The 16,409-nt window shown below is 38.6% G+C and overlaps 1 non-coding gene across 1 annotated transcript; it reads right to left on the bottom strand.

Moving 5' to 3' along the window:
- Positions 1-7,407: 7,407 nt before the first annotated feature.
- Positions 7,408-7,514, bottom strand: LOC131238384 (small nucleolar RNA R71). Its single transcript, XR_009167788.1, has one exon. It is a non-coding gene; the product is annotated as a small nucleolar RNA R71 (small nucleolar RNA).
- Between the last annotated feature and the right edge of the window lie 8,895 nt (positions 7,515-16,409).

Here is a 16,409-nt window from a genome sequence, read left to right as displayed (position 1 = left end):
CTTACCCCTTCATCATCATTACTATTCAGAGAGAGAGAGAGAGATACGGTGAGACAGAGGGACCCCGCCACTATGGGCCCCTCTTGATGAAATCACATACAACAAAATGGGTCCCACCAACAAGTGGGCCCTAAGATAAAAAGATAACGGTGGATCACCCACCTCGTTGGCCTCCTTCTTGATCCCTTGAACTCCTTTGCTCCCATGCTTGACTTTTAACGGTGGATGATGGACTTTTGATGGTGTGGATGAAAGATGAGAAGGTGGACCACACTTGTGGTTTGGGAGAGAGTTGGAGAGTCTTGGATGTGTGAGGCTTGAGTTGCTTGGGAGATTTGAGAAATGAGAGAGAGAAATGATGGGAGTGATATGGATGGGTGAGGTGTGATGGGTGTAATTAATGAAGTATGGGTTGGTTTGAAAAATGTGTAAAAGAGGGATGGTGAGGGAGAGAGAGGTTTGACTTATGGGAAAAGGAGGAGTGGGGTGGTTGTACTTGGATAAGGGATGCATTTATGGTTGATTGATGTAACTAATTGTAGAGATTCCCTCGAGATTTGCAACGTGCGGCGTTTCTTCGGAATAAACGCAGATCGACATCTTCTAGCCTGGGTATCGGGTCGATGCGCGAGTCGCGACGTTGGAACCGCGGCGACGGCGCGGTCGCCAAGATATAAGTTTTGGTTCGAGCCGACTTTGGCAAGCAGGACTTGGCTTAGGATCGCGTGTAATCGTCAGATACGGTGCAAAGGTTGCCGAAATTTGACCGGTAGGATTGCGGAAGAATACGGAACGATACGGATTAGGATACGGGTCTCACAGTTCATATCCAAAGCTACGGATAAATGCCTCCCCTTCTTTCAACAGTTGAAGCGTCATAAGAAGGTAGAATGGACGACGGAATGCGAACAGGCCCTTCAGCAGCTAAAATAGTACTTAGGTTCGCCACCCCTACTATCTAAGCCTGAAGAAGGCGAGCCCTTGTTCTTATATCTCGCTGTCTTAGCCTCAGCTGTCAGCTCGGCATTTATTAGAGAGGTAGGAGGCAAGCGGCATCCCGTTATTATGTGAGTAAGGCCATGGTGTCCGCTGATACGAGATATCCAGCTCTAGAGAAGTTAGCACTCTGTCTTGTCATCTCAGCTCGGACGTTGCGTCCGTACTTCCATACCCATTCCATCATCGTGTTGACCGATTCTCTCCTTAAACAAGTCCTCCAGAGGCCCAAAGTGTCAGGTCCGCTAACTAAGTGGGCCATCGAACTTGGAGAGTTTGACATCCAGTTCCGACCAAGGACAACAATTAAGGGTCAAGCCATGACCGACTTCATCACGGAATTCACCAACCCGAACGGAGGGATCAGCGCCGAAGTCGAGATGACTCCTTCGCCTGTTCCTCCAAATGATCAGAAAGCGGTATCAGAACTAGGATGGGTTCTCTATGTAGACGGGTCGTCTAATACAAAGTGTGCCGGAGTAGGAATTGTCCTGGTCTCGCCTGATTCTACATCCATCTAGTACACGATCAGACTCGGTTTCAAGGCATCTAACAATGAGGCGGAGTACAAGGCTCTACTGGCTGGACTCAGGCTGGTGGCTAGATTGGGGATCCAGTCTCTCCAAGTACGATGTGATTCTAAGCTAGTTGTGAATCATATCTCCACCAAATACGAGGCCAAGGAGGCTAGGATGATTGCTTACCTAGACGAGGCGAGAAAATTGATAGAAAGATTTTGGAGCTGCACTATCCGTCAGATTCTTAGAGCAGAAAATTCCTAGGCTGACGCCCTGACAAAGCTAGCATCAGCCATAGAAGGGAAGATCCCATGAATCATTCCCGTGGAATTCATAGAAAATCCGAGCATCGACCAGGCGGAGAAGAAAATGGTAAATCCAGTAGATAGTACTCTGAGCTAGATGGACCCGATTTACAACTACCTCACATTTGGTAATGTCCCTTCGGATAAATTGGAGGCAAGGTGCCTGAGAGTTAGAGCGGCACGCTACGTAATCCTAGACGAGATCTTGTATAAAAAAGACACTTACAACCCTATCTCAGGTGTCTCCGATCCGATAAGGCAGATTATATGATTCGAGAGATTTACGAAGGAATCTGTTGGAATCACTCTGGCGGTCGAGCCCTGGCTTTGAAAATACTCCAACAAGGATATTTTTGGCCAACCATAAGGGAAAACTCGAAAAACTACGTTCAAAGGTGCGACAAATGTCAACGATACGCGGCTGTGCCAAGACGACCCGCAGAAGAAATGACTCCCATGAGCGGTCCATGGCTGTTCGCTCAGTGAGGGATTGACATCATTGGGCCCCTGCCTATAAGGAAAGGGCAAGTCAAGTTCGCCATTGTCGCGGTCGACTATTTCAGTAAGTGGGCTGAGGCTGAGCCCGTTGCAAAGATCAGAGAGCAGAAGGTGATCAATTTTGTGTGGAAAAATATCATCTGCTGGTTTAGGATTCCACGGACCATTATGTCTGATAATGGCAGACAGTTTGATAACGACAAGTTCAGATGCATGTGTCAGGGGCTCAGCATCACAAACGCGTACTCTTCACCTCGGCACCCACAATCCAACGGATAGGTAGAAGCAGTTAACAAGGTCATCAAGCATCATCTCAAAATAAAATTAGAAAAAAAAAAGGTAATTGGGCGGAGGAGCTCCCATTCGTCCTCTAGGCTTACAGGACTACAGCTCAGTCCTCCACCGGGGAGACCCCATTCTCGCTTTCCTACGGTTCGGAAGCAATAGTGCCGGTTGAAATCGGTCTTCCTACAGCTCGGGTCAGAAACTACCAAGAGAACCAAAACGTCGAGCAAATCGCAGCTAACTTGGATCTACTTGAAGGGGCCAGAGACATCTTTAGGCTCACGGTCGCTGCTCGACATCAACAAGTGGCATGGTTCTATAATTCTAAAGTCAAGACCAGACGGTTCCATCTAGGGAACTTGGTCCTTCGTCGAGTCTTCCAAAACACCGCAGAACTGGGGGTTAGGGCACTCGGGCCTATTGGGAAGAGTCATATCATGTGGTCCGATCGACCAAACCTGACTCTTACCACTTAGAAGATCTCGAGGGCCGTCAGCTCCCTCACCCCTGGAACGCCGAGCACCTGAAAGTCTACTACCCTTGAGGTAATGGCTGTTGTTGGCCCCCAATAAATGTATGCCTCCGAACGACTAGCCTATAAGGCTTTCTATAAGATTCACATCTCTTTCTATCTACATGAACGAATTATCTACTAAGAAAAAGTTACCTCTCATGAGCAGGGACGGACTTAACGAACTAATTCCTTAAAGAAGGGGTTAGAGCGTTATCCCACGAAAATTCTACAAGGCATCCCCTCATAATTAGGGAAAAAAGTAATAGATGACCCGGCTCCCTGACAAAGGAGTCGGTTCATCGCTCGACTGACCGGTGTATTAAAAGTTACTTGCCAATCGTAGGAGAAGCCGATCCCCTAAGGGTCCAGACTTAATAATCGCAATACTACAAAACGCAAAGTTCTACGAAACGACATTGAAATGAGTTGACTCGTCAAGGAGTTGGCTCGACAATGCCCCGAAATGAATCAACTTGTCAACAAATCAGATCGGCAATTAACAATCATCATTTACACGCCCTCTCCAGAGGGTCAAAAAATATCATCCATCATCCACCAAAAGACAAGTTTAAAAAGTTATAAAAAAAAGAAGGGAGAGATGCTAAAAGATATTTTGTCGGAGCTGAAGAAGGAGGAGTTTGGGAACTAGGGGCCTGATCCGGGCTAGCATCTCCAGAGGGCTTCTCTCCTACATCTTCGGGCAACAGAGGCTCGAGGTTGAGGTTCGGATACAAATCTTTGACAGCATCGATGCAAGCGTCAAAGCCACAGTTGTAGAACTTGGTAGCTTCGGCTGCCCTCTCCTCTAAAGCCTTGAAGGCGGAAGCAGCAGCCACCGCGGAGGCCAGGGAGGCCTCATCCTCGACTTGAGCCTCCTTCGCCTGGGAGATGGCTCGACTCAGTTCTTCTGCCGCCTCAGCTCTGGTCTGCTCTAACACTTCCTCCAATCGGGCATTCTCCTGGGCAAGCGAGTCCGCATGAGCCCTAGCTTGGGACAGCTCAGCCACAACAGCACCGCATCGGGCTTTGAGATCACTCACGACTCCCTTTTACTGGAGCTCCCGAGCCCTCTCGTCCTCAAGCTGCTTACGTAGTTCCGTTTGCTCCATACGAAGAAAGGCAACCTCATCCCGTAGGATCCCAGCCTCGCCCCTGAGGGCTTCCACCTCGACATCTTTCTTTGCCAGTTCTCGCAGTCTCTCGCGAGTCAGAAGGAGCCTCGGGACGGACTGCACGAAAACAGCAGAATGAGCACATAGATGCAATAAAAGAAACTGGAGACAAGGTGTAAGTGCTATGGTTCCTTGCTCATTTGATTGTCAAATTTTGTAGTGCCAAAACCACAATCTGTGTCTTGTGTAGCACATTAATATATATGTTCAAGGCAATGCATCACATGTACAAGGACAATGCTTCAAGTCAAGAACAAAGATCTACTTCAAGAAATGTAAGATCAAGTACATTTTTTACTCCATTAAGCTTCAAAGGTCAATGTTTTAAAGCGACATCAAAAGACAAGTCAACTGTTTATACTCAAGACTCAAAGTGAAGTACAACTCAAGTACTACAAATTTAAGCTTCAAAACATCTCAAGCACAAGCTTCATCATGTGTCGAGATCTCAAGTTTCATGAACTTCAAAGATCATCTATCATATGAAAAAAAGAAGGTTCAATGTTCATATGTCATGGTTAAGGTATGAAAGACCTTAGATTAACCTTAGGGTAGGTCATTTTGAATACTGTTGAGACTCAAATATTGCATAATTTTCCCATTTATATCTTGGTTTTATGAACAAAAATCATCTTAATATTCTATTTTACTCATGTATGTGTTGCAAAGTGAATTTAAGAGCTTGTATTGAAAAAGGGTGCTAAAAAGTAAGAATTTGATGCTAAAAAATCACCAAGGCAAGGGATAGATCTTAGGAGATCAAGATTGAAGAATTCACATTCCAAAGATCCAAGAAAACTAAGCGAGGAATGAAAAGAATCGAAGATTTGAAGTGAAGAATCCTGAAATCGTCCTGAAAAAGTGTATTACAAAGCTGTGAAGTTTATTTTGAAAAACTGCGCAGCAGAAAGTCTGTTTTAAACGAACTATACAGCGAGAAGTCTATTTTGAGAAAATACGTATATTTGAGGTGTTTTCTAGGGTTTTCAACTTTGTACGAAAATTGGAGTTCCCTACTTATAAATAGGGTCTCCTAGGGCATTCTTAAACATCATTAGAAGCATTTAAGAGCAATATTTAGGGTTTTTAAAGAGTTTTTAGTTTTATTAAAGCTTTATAAGTTATTATTTTTTTTTTAGATCTTTTCTATTTGCATTTTTTTCTTCTTTTTTTCTTGTTGCTTTTTATTTCTGCAATTTAATTATGTTTTTCTAAGTTCCCTCTAGCCCAAGCTAGAAGGGAAGCACATGGGTTTAATATTTCTTTAAGATTATGATGATTGATTGTTTTAATGATGAGAAGAATGGTGTATGCATATTATCTATTATTTAGGTTTTGTTTTTTATCATCTTGTAAGATTCATACGTTTCCATCATATGAGATCCACATTAATAGATAGGCTTACCCTAAATCAATCAGATTTCCTAGATAGGAGATGTTCTCAACCTGTTATATTTCTTCGATATTCATTATCCTATAGATATTGAATACTTAAAATCACTGGCGCTTGAGAATATATGTCAATGGTGCAAATCCATTATTTTTTAATCTTTTATATCATTTATTAAAACATTTAAAATGTTTTATTTTTCGATTAGGCTGACCATAGTGTTCAGATCCTAGTTGTGTTATCCAAGTCATCATGATTTTGGAACATTAACCTATGTGTGGAACTTTGAAGCTTGGGTGTTATTTTATTCAGTTGAATTACATCCATTTAAAAATCTCAAAATCAAATCATCAGATTAATTTTTATTACTTAGTTTGTTTTGCATTTGATTTTTTTTTCTTCTCACAATTCATCTCCCTGTGGGATCGACCCTGTATTCATGGGATACTACTTACGAACCTCTGCACTTGGAGGCAAGCAATCAAGTTTTTAGCGCCGTTGCCGGGGAGAGACTGAGATAGATCAGATCTGTGCAAGATAGCTAAGGTAAGTTTTCTTCTAAACCCTCCAGATTTTCTATAGATTTATTTTATTTTATTTTTTCTTCTTTTCTTTTTCTTTGAAAATAAATTCAGTTGAGTCTTTCAAGCATTAACTATGACATAAGGTTGCCCTACTTGGGATTTTATTACCCAAGTGCTATGGTTGTCCTATAGTTGTTGTTTGATCATAAAGATCATCCGTTGAATCTATTTTTCAGATTAACATAGTTTAATTTATGCATTAGTTTTACTTTATTTATTTATTTATTTTTATTTTTTGTGGACTGAACCCTCACAGTTGGCCCTGCCACCTAGGTTGTTGATTTATTTTGCTTTGTGGACTGAACCCTCATGGTTGGCTCTGCCACCTGGGTTGTTGATTTATTTTACCTTATGGACTGAACCCTCATGGTCGGCTCTGCCACCTGGGTTGTTGATTTATTTTGCTTTGTGGACTGAACCCTCATGGTTAGCCCTGCCACCTGGGTTGTTAATTTATTTTTCTTTGTGGACTGAACCCTCATGGTTGACCCTGCCACCTGGGTTGTTGATTTAAGTTTTTATTTTTATTTTAAGTATCATACTTGCTATTTGAATTAGTGGTATTTGTTGTGTGGTGTGGATGGTTTATGTCCCGTTGGAGTAGGGATCAAAACAATCGACTCTCCTCTTAAGGGGGACTAGTTCCAGGCCTTGATCATTCACTTAGAAGAGGCACTCAACATCACTTGGATTCCATGGCAGACCCAGTTGATAATCCAAATCCAAATCTGCCAGATCCAACTATAAATCAAAATAATCCTCCTCTTGAGGATGAAAATGAAGTTCATAGGAATGTGTTAAACCAACCACGGACTTTACGTGAATATTTACACCCTGAAAGATCAACTTTACTATCTTACACAGGGAATATTGATTTTAAACTAGGTGTGATTCAATTAATTCCTAAATTTCATGGCTAAGATTCTGAAAGCCCCTACTTGCACATCAAGGACTTTAAGGAAGTAATTGCAACGTTACAAGTAAACAATGGCAATAGGGATGTACTTAAGCTTATGTTATTCTCATTTTCTCTAAAGGATCGGGCCAAAGCATGGCTCAACTCTCTAAGACCTAATACCATCACTTCATGGCAAGCCTTAAGTAGAGAATTTTTGAAAAAGTTCTTTCCCGAGCACAAAACAAATGCACTAAAACAAGAAATCATGTCATTCTCCCAAAAGGGGAATGAACTATTTTTTCAAGTTTGGGAGCGCTTCAAAGACATTCTAATTACTTGTCCACATCATGGTTATGAACCATGGCACGTGATTGATGCTTTCCGAAAGGAGGTCACCATAGATACCCGTCAGTTCATAGAGATGATGTGTGGTGGAACCTTTCTTGACAAAGATCATAATGAGGCTTGGGATTTTCTAGATATGTTAGCAGAGAATACTCATACATGGGATGTCTCTGCTAAATCAGACCAAACTAGACTCATTCCTAAAGAGAAAGCGGGAATGTATGTCCTAAGAGAGGAAGACGACCTTAATGCAAAATTCGCTGCATTGGCTAGAAAGGTCGAAGCCTTGGAAATTAGGAAGGTTGATATGGTTAAAGCAAACACTTCCTTACGTAATTTTTGTAACATTTGTGGTGGTACAGACCATGACACAAAGGATTGTCCAATAATCTCAGTTGTACAAAATATCACGCATGAGCATGATCAAGCAAATGCTATAAATAATTACCAAAGGTCAGTTATGCACCCATTGAGAAATACGTACAATCCAAATTGGCGTAACCATCCTAATCTTAATTGGAGGAATGGACCACAAATTAATATGCCCAATGCACCTCAAATGCCTCCACAAAATAACTTCTTTGGGGCACCTAACAATGCACCATATGTGCCCCCGCCAAAGCGATCATCTGTGCAGGATGCATTGACCACATTCATGAACTCTCAAGCTCAAATGAATCAGTCTATAATCCAATCAAATCAGGAATTAAAGACAGTTGTGGCTATGATTGAGACTCAACTAAATGCTAGGGAAAAAGGCACCCTTCTCAACCTGTGCCAAACCCTCGAAACACACATTTCATTGGAGACTCAAATCCAAGTGAGCTACATCATGAACAAGCTAAGGCCATCATTATCTTAAGAAGTGAAAAAGAGGTCGATAACAAGATAATACAACAGGTAGAAATACCGAAGGATGAGCCAAAATCTCAAGAAAATGATGAACTGGCTATGGTTCAAGAGTCGCAACAGCAAAAGGATAAAAAGACTAAGTCATATGAGCCTCCAGTTCCGTTCCCATCTAGACTTCGGAATCCAACTGTCCCCATGAAATATCAAGAGGTGTCGGATGTGCTCCAAAAGGTTACTGTCAATATTCCTCTACTTGATGCCATTAGACAAATTCCATCATATGCTAAATATCTCAAGGACTTGTGCACTGTAAAGAGGAAATTAAATGTGCACAAAAAGGCCTTCCTTATAGAGAAAGTGAGCGCTATCATTCAACAAAGGGTTGTACCCAAATATAAAGACCCGGGAAGTCCCACTATTCCTTGTATTATTGGAAATTTTCAAATTGAGCATGCTTTGCTAGATTTGGGTGCAAGTGTCAACTTAGTACCTTATTCAGTTTACAAACAAATGGGGTTAGGCGAGCTTAAACTAACCATGATTATACTCTAACTCACTGACTGTTTTATTAAGGTACCAAGGAAAATTTTAGAGGACGTGCTAGTCCAAGTGTAGAAATTCTACTTCCCCATGGATTTTATTGTACTAGACACTGAACCATGTGTAAATGCTAGCACTCAAGTTCCCATCATTTTAGGCCGCCCATTCCTAGTAACTTCAAATGCAATCATAAATTGCAGGAATAGAATGATGAACTTGTCTTTTGGTAGCATGACTCTAGAGCTAAATATTTTCAATCTATGTAAGCAGCCTATTGATAATAATGAGACCCATGAGTTGAATCTCATGGACTGCTTGATAGAAGAAGAGGAAGTAGAACCTAGTCTGACTGAGGAATTGATTCAAGTCATTGGAGACTTGAAAAATTCTGATTTAGAAAAAGTGCTTGCTGAAATTTCTGATGATAATGAGAGCACTACCACCCAGGACATTGGTATGTACCAATGGAGACCGCGCACTCAAATCCTATCTATCGAAGACTTGCGACCTCTGCCATCACCAACCAATGATCCAAAGCTTGATTTAAAACCATTACCAAATGAGCTTAAGTATGTATACTTAGGGAAAAATAAAACTTATCCTGTGGTGATCTCTTCATTTTTAGAGAAGGATCAAGAGATTAAATTGTTGAAAGTTCTAAGGGACCACAAAGGAGCCTTGAGCTGGACCATTTTTGACATTAAAGGTATAAGCCCTTCCATATGCACCCATCGGATCCACCTCGATGATGACGCCAAACCAATTAGACAACCTCAAAGGCGTCTCAATCCAAACATGATGGAAGTTATAAAAAATGAGGTGATCAAATTATTGGATGTGGGAATCATCTACCTAATATCCGATAGTGTTTCGGTGAGTCCAACTCAAGTAGTCCCAAAGAAATTTGGAATAACTATTGTGCAGAATTCTAATAATGAACTTATGCCAACACGTGTCACCACTGGTTGGCGTGTTTGTATTGACTATAGAAAATTGAACCAAGTCACAAAGAAGGACCATTTCCCTCTACCATTCATTGATCAAGTTTTAGAGAGGGTAGCAGGTCACTCATTTTATAGTTTTCTTGATGGATTTCTGGATATAACCAAATAGAGATAGCCTTGGAAGACCAAGAGAAAACCATGTTCACTTGTCCATTTGGCACGTTTGCTTTCAAATGGATGCCATTTGGATTGTGTAACGCCCCAGCAACTTTCCAACGGTGTATGTTAAGTATTTTTTCAAATATAGTTGAAAAGTTTCTTGAGGTTTTTATAGACGACTTCTCTGTATTTGGGAGTAGTTTTGAGGAATGCCTCAACAATTTATCTCTTGTCTTGTCTAGATGTGAAGAGAAACACCTTGTCTTAAATTGGGAGAAATGTCATTTTATGGTTCAAAAGGAAATTGTTTTGGGCCATGTTATCTCCAAAAATGGAATCGAGATAGATCGCTCAAAACTCGACATTATAGCAAATCTACCTATCCCCCAAACTGTTAGAGATATTAGATCACTTATAGGGCATGCTGGTTTTTATAGAAGATTCATCAAGGACTTTAGTGCCATTACTAGACCCTTGACTAATCTTCTTCAAAAGGATGTTCCATTTAAGTGGACAGATGAGTGTGCAAGTGCCTTTAATAAAATTAAATCATCCCTTACCACTGCACCTATCATGCGTCCACCAGATTGGACACTTCCTTTTAAACTAATGTGCAATGCAAGTGATTATGTCATAGGGGCTGTTTTGGGTCAAAGGAAAGATAAACGGCCCTATGTTATTTACTATGCGAGTAAAACTCTAAACTCGGCCCAAGTGAACTACTCAACAACTGAAAAAGAGTTACTTGCAGTAGTTTTTGCTTTAGATAAGTTTAGGTCCTACTTACTGGGATCCAAAGTGGTCATTTTCACGGACCACTCAGCTTTGAAATATTTGTTATCTAAGAAGGATGCAAAGCTGAGACTTTTGAGATGGATCCTCCTACTCCAAGAATTTGACTTAGAGATAAAAGATAAGAAATGAGTAGAAAACGTAGTGGCCGATCACCTTTCTAGATTGATGTTAGATGATTCCACTGAGGAGATACATATCCAGGACACTTTCCCTGATGAACAATTATTTGCGATCTCCAAATTGCCTTGGTATGCGGATATAGTGAACTATCTTGTAACGGAAAAAATGCCATATCATTGGAAGTCACATGATAGGAAACGTTTTGAAACCGAAGTTAGGAACTTCTTCTGGGATGACCTGTATTTATATAAATATGGGACTGATCAAATTTTTAGGCGTTGTGTCCAAGAGGATGAAGTTCAAAGTGTTATTTCTTTTTGTCACATGAAAGCATGTGGTGGCCATTTTTTTGCTAAGAAAACCACTACAAAAATCCTGCAGTATGGTTTTTACTGGCCCACCATATTTAAAGACACCCATGCTTTCTGTGTTGCTTGTGATAGATGTTAAATGTTGAGAAGAGTGTCCCGACGCAACATAATGCCTTTATCCCCAATTTTACCATTGGAGATTTTTTATTGTTGGGGTATTGATTTTATGGGTCCATTTCCATTTTCTTTTGGATTTCTTTATATATTGGTTGATGTGGACTATGTTTCAAAGTGGATTGAGGCAGTTCCAAGTAGGACCAGTGACAATAAAGTGGTCATGCGATTCCTTAAGAAAAATATTTTTGCTAGATTTGGAACTCCAAAGGCCATCATTAGTGATGGCGGGTCTCACTTTTGCAATAGAACATTTGAGGCTTTGATGAAGAAATATGACAACAAGCACAAAGTGAGCACCCCATACCACCCACAAACGAGTGGGCAAGCTGAGATTTCTAATCAGGAAATCAAATACATTTTAGAGAAAACTATAAGGCCAGATAGGAATGATTTGTCCCTCAGACTATCTGACGCTTTATGGGCTTACAGGACTGCTTATAAGACCCCGATTGGAATGTCTCCATACAGATTGGTGTATGGGAAGACTTGCCACTTACCTGTGGAATTGGAACACAGAGCCTATTGGGCAATAAAAAAATTAAACTTTGATATGGATCAAGCAAGTGGACAAAGGAAATTAGAGTTAAATGAATTAGAGGAGTTGAGAAGAGACTCTTATGAAAATTCTAAAATCTACAAAGAGAGGACCAAAGCTTTTCATGATAAAAATATCCCGAGGAAGAATTTTGAACCTCAGCAAAAGGTCCCATTGTACATTTCCCGTCTCCAGTTCTTTCTGAAAAAGTTAAGATGAAGATGGATAAGCCCCTTCATTGTGAAGAATGTTTATACTTATGGGGCTATTGAAATTGGGAATCCACGTAATGGCAATGTGTACAAGGTTAATGGTTAGAGATTGAAGCCTTATGTGAAAAACTTTCATGTGGGAGAGGAGTCCTTCCTTCTTCATGAGCCAGAATATTCAGATTGATGCTCCTGGTCTGACGGAGCATTTATATATGATTTATATCATATTCAATTTTTTTAGTGTCACATAGCAGGTGGGTTTTTCATGGCAGGTACTATCCACCCTTTCTTTTATTTTTATTATTTTCTACATTACATTATCATTACATTGGGGACAATGTAGATTTTAGGTTGGGGGGTGTGGATAGTCATCCATGTGAAAGTTTTTTTTTTTTTTTTTGGGGTTTCAAATTTTTTTTTAATTTTTAGGTTTCAGTTAGGTTTAAGTTTATTTTTTTTAGGTTTATGGGAAAAAAAATTTAACATTTTCAAAATAATATTTTTATATACAAGAATGTGAATATGATATTTTACGAATTCCAAAGGTAAAGTTAATACTTAGTCTAGGTTGATAGTAGTCAGAAATCTGACAACTGAAAATTATAAACTTGAGTTCAATTATCTAATCACTAGTTTAAAGTGAGTTGTAATTTGATGTACTGAATTCACAATACACCCTAGCTAACTAAGTGAGGAATATGATATGTGAACTAGAATAACAACTTTTGATTCAAACAAGGTTGAATGAATTAGTACCATTGATATATGTTTAAAAGAGAGAATATTGAAGGAAAAAAAAGAGTGATGGAAAAAAGAAATTTTTATTATAGAGCATGAATGCAATGACCATAACCATCGTGTCAGTAATCCGAAGTAAGGATACCTAAGTATCCTTTACTGTTACCATTACAAGTACGATATCTTAGGTTATGAAGCAAACTCGGTGAGAATCTTCATTTAATGATGGTCTATAATAATGAGGATGTGATGATAAAAGAAGAAATGTCATAAAAAAATGAGATAATTAGAGATTTCATATTCTTGGGATGATTGAAAGGAGTTAGGATAGAGAACATGTATATTTCTCAAAGTTAGACTAGTGTCACGAAGCACCTAAGGATATTGGGTTATAACTATTCTAAATTTTGATTAGGTCTTTGAACTCATGGATGTAATGGATTAGAAAATTGAGATTCTAACTAACTTTAGACTTAGGTTAAGTATTGTTTTGTTTTGGAATTCATATGATGAATGGAGGCATAATTGTATAAATTTTTTAGCGTTGAAATATTTTTCTTATTTTCAATGTTTGTGGGTAACATTTCTGGAAACCCTTACGAGACTATAACTCGTCCACTAGGGGAAACCTAGGGGTTTAAAGGCTTGTTGCATATGCTAAATGCAATCGAGATTACCTGCGAAAGTGATGTAGTTAGAATTTTTTTCATTTTAATTTTATTTTTAAAATTAATTTTTATTCTTATTTTTATTTTTCTTCGCTTATTTTGCTCGGAACTATCAAAATGCTGGTTGGGGGGTGTGTTGAGACTCAAATATTGCATAATTTTTCCATTTATATCTTGATTTTATGAACATAAATCATCTTAATATTCTATTTTACTCATGTATGTGTTGCAAGGTGAATTTAAGAGCTTGGATTGAAAAATAGTACTAAAAAGTAAGAATTTGATACTCAAAAATCACCAAGGCAAGAGATGGATCTTAGGAGATCAAGATTGAAGAATTCACATGCCAAAGATCCAAGAAAACCAAGCGAGGAATGAAGAAAATCGAAGATTTGAAGTGAAGAATCCTGAAATCGTCTTGAAAAAGTGTATTACGAAGTTGTGAAGTTTATTTTGAAAAACTGCGTAGCAGGAAGTCTGTTTTAAACGAACTATGCAGCGAGAAGTCTATTTTGGAAAAATACGTATATTTGAGGCATTTTCTAGGGTTTTCAACTTTGTACGAAAATTGGAGTTCCCTACTTATAAATAGGGCCTCCTAGGGCATTCTTAAACATCATTAGAAGCATTCAGGAGCAATATTTAGGGTTTTTAAAGAGTTTTTAGTTTTATTAAAGCTTTATAAGTTGTTGTTTTTTATTTTAGATCTTTTCTATTTGTATTTTTTTTTCTTTTTTTCTTGTTGCTTTTTATTTCTGCAATTTAATTATATTTTTCTAAGTTCCCTCTAGCCCAAGCTAGAAGGGAAGCACATGGGTTTAATATTTTTTTAAGATTATGATGATTAATTGTTTTAATGATGAGAAAAATGGTGTATGCATATTATCTATTATTTAGGTTTTATTTTTTATCATCTTGTAAGATTCATACGTTTTCATCATATGAGATCCACATTAATGGATAGGCTTACCCTAGATCAATCAGATTTCCTAGATAGGAGATGTTCTCAACCTGTTATATTTCTTCGATATTCATTATCCTATAAATATTGAATACTTAAAATCACTGGCGCTTGAGAATATATGTCAATGGTGAAAATTCATTATTTTCTAATCTTTTATATCATTTATTAAAATATTTAAAGTGTTTTATTTTTCGATTAGGCTGACCATAGTGTTTAGATCCTAGTTGTGTTATCTAAGTCATCATGATTTTGGAACATTAACCTATGTGTGGAACTTTGAAGCTTGGGTGTTATTTTATTCAATTGAATTACATCCATTCAAAAATTCCAAAATCAAATCATCAGATTAATTTTTATTATTTAGTTTGTTTTGCATTTGATTTTTTTTTCTTCTCACAATTCATCTCCCTGTGGGATCGACCCTGTATTCACGGGATACTACTTACGAACCTCTGAACTTGGAGGCAAGCAATCAAATACATAATTCAAATTGAATCATTTTATAAGTGTTTGGACTGTTCTTCGACTAGTCTTAGACTCTGTTCAACTAGTCCTAGCACTGGCTCGATTAGTCCAAGAAATTTCAAGACAGTCCTAAGTTTGTTGCAAAATTTTGAAATTTTTTGTTAAGCCACGACCAGTCCTGAAGACTGTTTGACCGGTCATGTGAACAGTGCATGACTCGTTCACGACCAGTCCTGCAGCCACGACTCAAACTCTAGTAACTGTTTCTGGCTCCACACGACCAGTCGTAAAGGTCCCACGACCAGTCGTGAAGGGCCTACGACCAGTCGTGGAGCAACTTTATCCGATCGCACTCAAAATTTCAAAAATCTGTTGGTCCTACGACCAGTCGTAGTGTCCACAGGACCAGTCATGAACGTGATTTCTTTACCTATAAATAGAGCACGATTTTCAGAGTATTTCATTCAATTCAAGTATAATCAAGACATTACTCTGAGAGATAAGTTTGTAAACTTCTTAAGTTATATTGTGCATATTTAATATTCTCTTTTATTAGCTTTTTATATTTGATTTTGTATTCTGCATTCCAATTTGATTTGAAAGAGGGATTAAAGTATTCCCACTTCTTGGAATCAAAATCAAATAGAGTTAGCCCAACTTGATTTAATTTAAAATTAATTTAGAACCTAGAACCATTTCATAAGTGAGTGTGGACATTGAACTTTTATATTCGAACTTCTACTCCGATTTTGTTCTTCCAGGTTCCAACAAAAGGAGAAATCCAGGTATTTTACATTATTGTAATTTCCCTTGTTTTGGTTTCTTTTGAGATTGAGTTAGAAAAATCTCATTCTTTTGGCTATGTGAGGAGATCCAGAAAACTCAGAGTGTGGAGTTTTTTGAATTGTGTAAGCCCACTTGAAAGACACAATTGTGAGGGTTTTAGGTGAACCTGGAAAAACCTATTTTCATAGTGAACACTAATATCCACTGTGTGAGGATATTAGGAGTGGAGTAGTGTGGCTGTTTTTTATCAGTTGGTGTATACACAAACGAACCACTATAATTCTTTGTGTTTTGTAGATGTGTGGTTTATTTTCTATATCTTTTATCATTCAAGTTTGTGGGATGTATTTGTGGATGTGAATGTTGTAATCTTTACATTTCAGCATTGTGGGGAATGTTGTAATAGCTTAAATTTCCTTTTTAGCTATTTCCTTCTTTCATTCCTCTTCAGTTTGAGTTCTTGATACACAAACCGTTCTAGTAAGGTTGTCCTGCCATAAACCCTTGGTTTTTATAGTATAAGGTTGTCCTTAGAATAACATTTGTATCAATCTCTCAATATTAAAATTTTGAGGTTGCTTTACATTTCCGTATTGTGGATTGTTTAAAGTGCTATCTTTCTTTTAATTATTTAAATT

The sequence above is a fragment of the Magnolia sinica genome, chromosome 2, assembly GCF_029962835.1.
Source record: "Magnolia sinica isolate HGM2019 chromosome 2, MsV1, whole genome shotgun sequence".
NCBI lineage: Eukaryota > Viridiplantae > Streptophyta > Magnoliopsida > Magnoliales > Magnoliaceae > Magnolia > Magnolia sinica.
The sequence above is the reverse complement of the archived record's forward strand: the minus strand, read 5'-3'. Positions and strand labels throughout refer to the sequence as shown.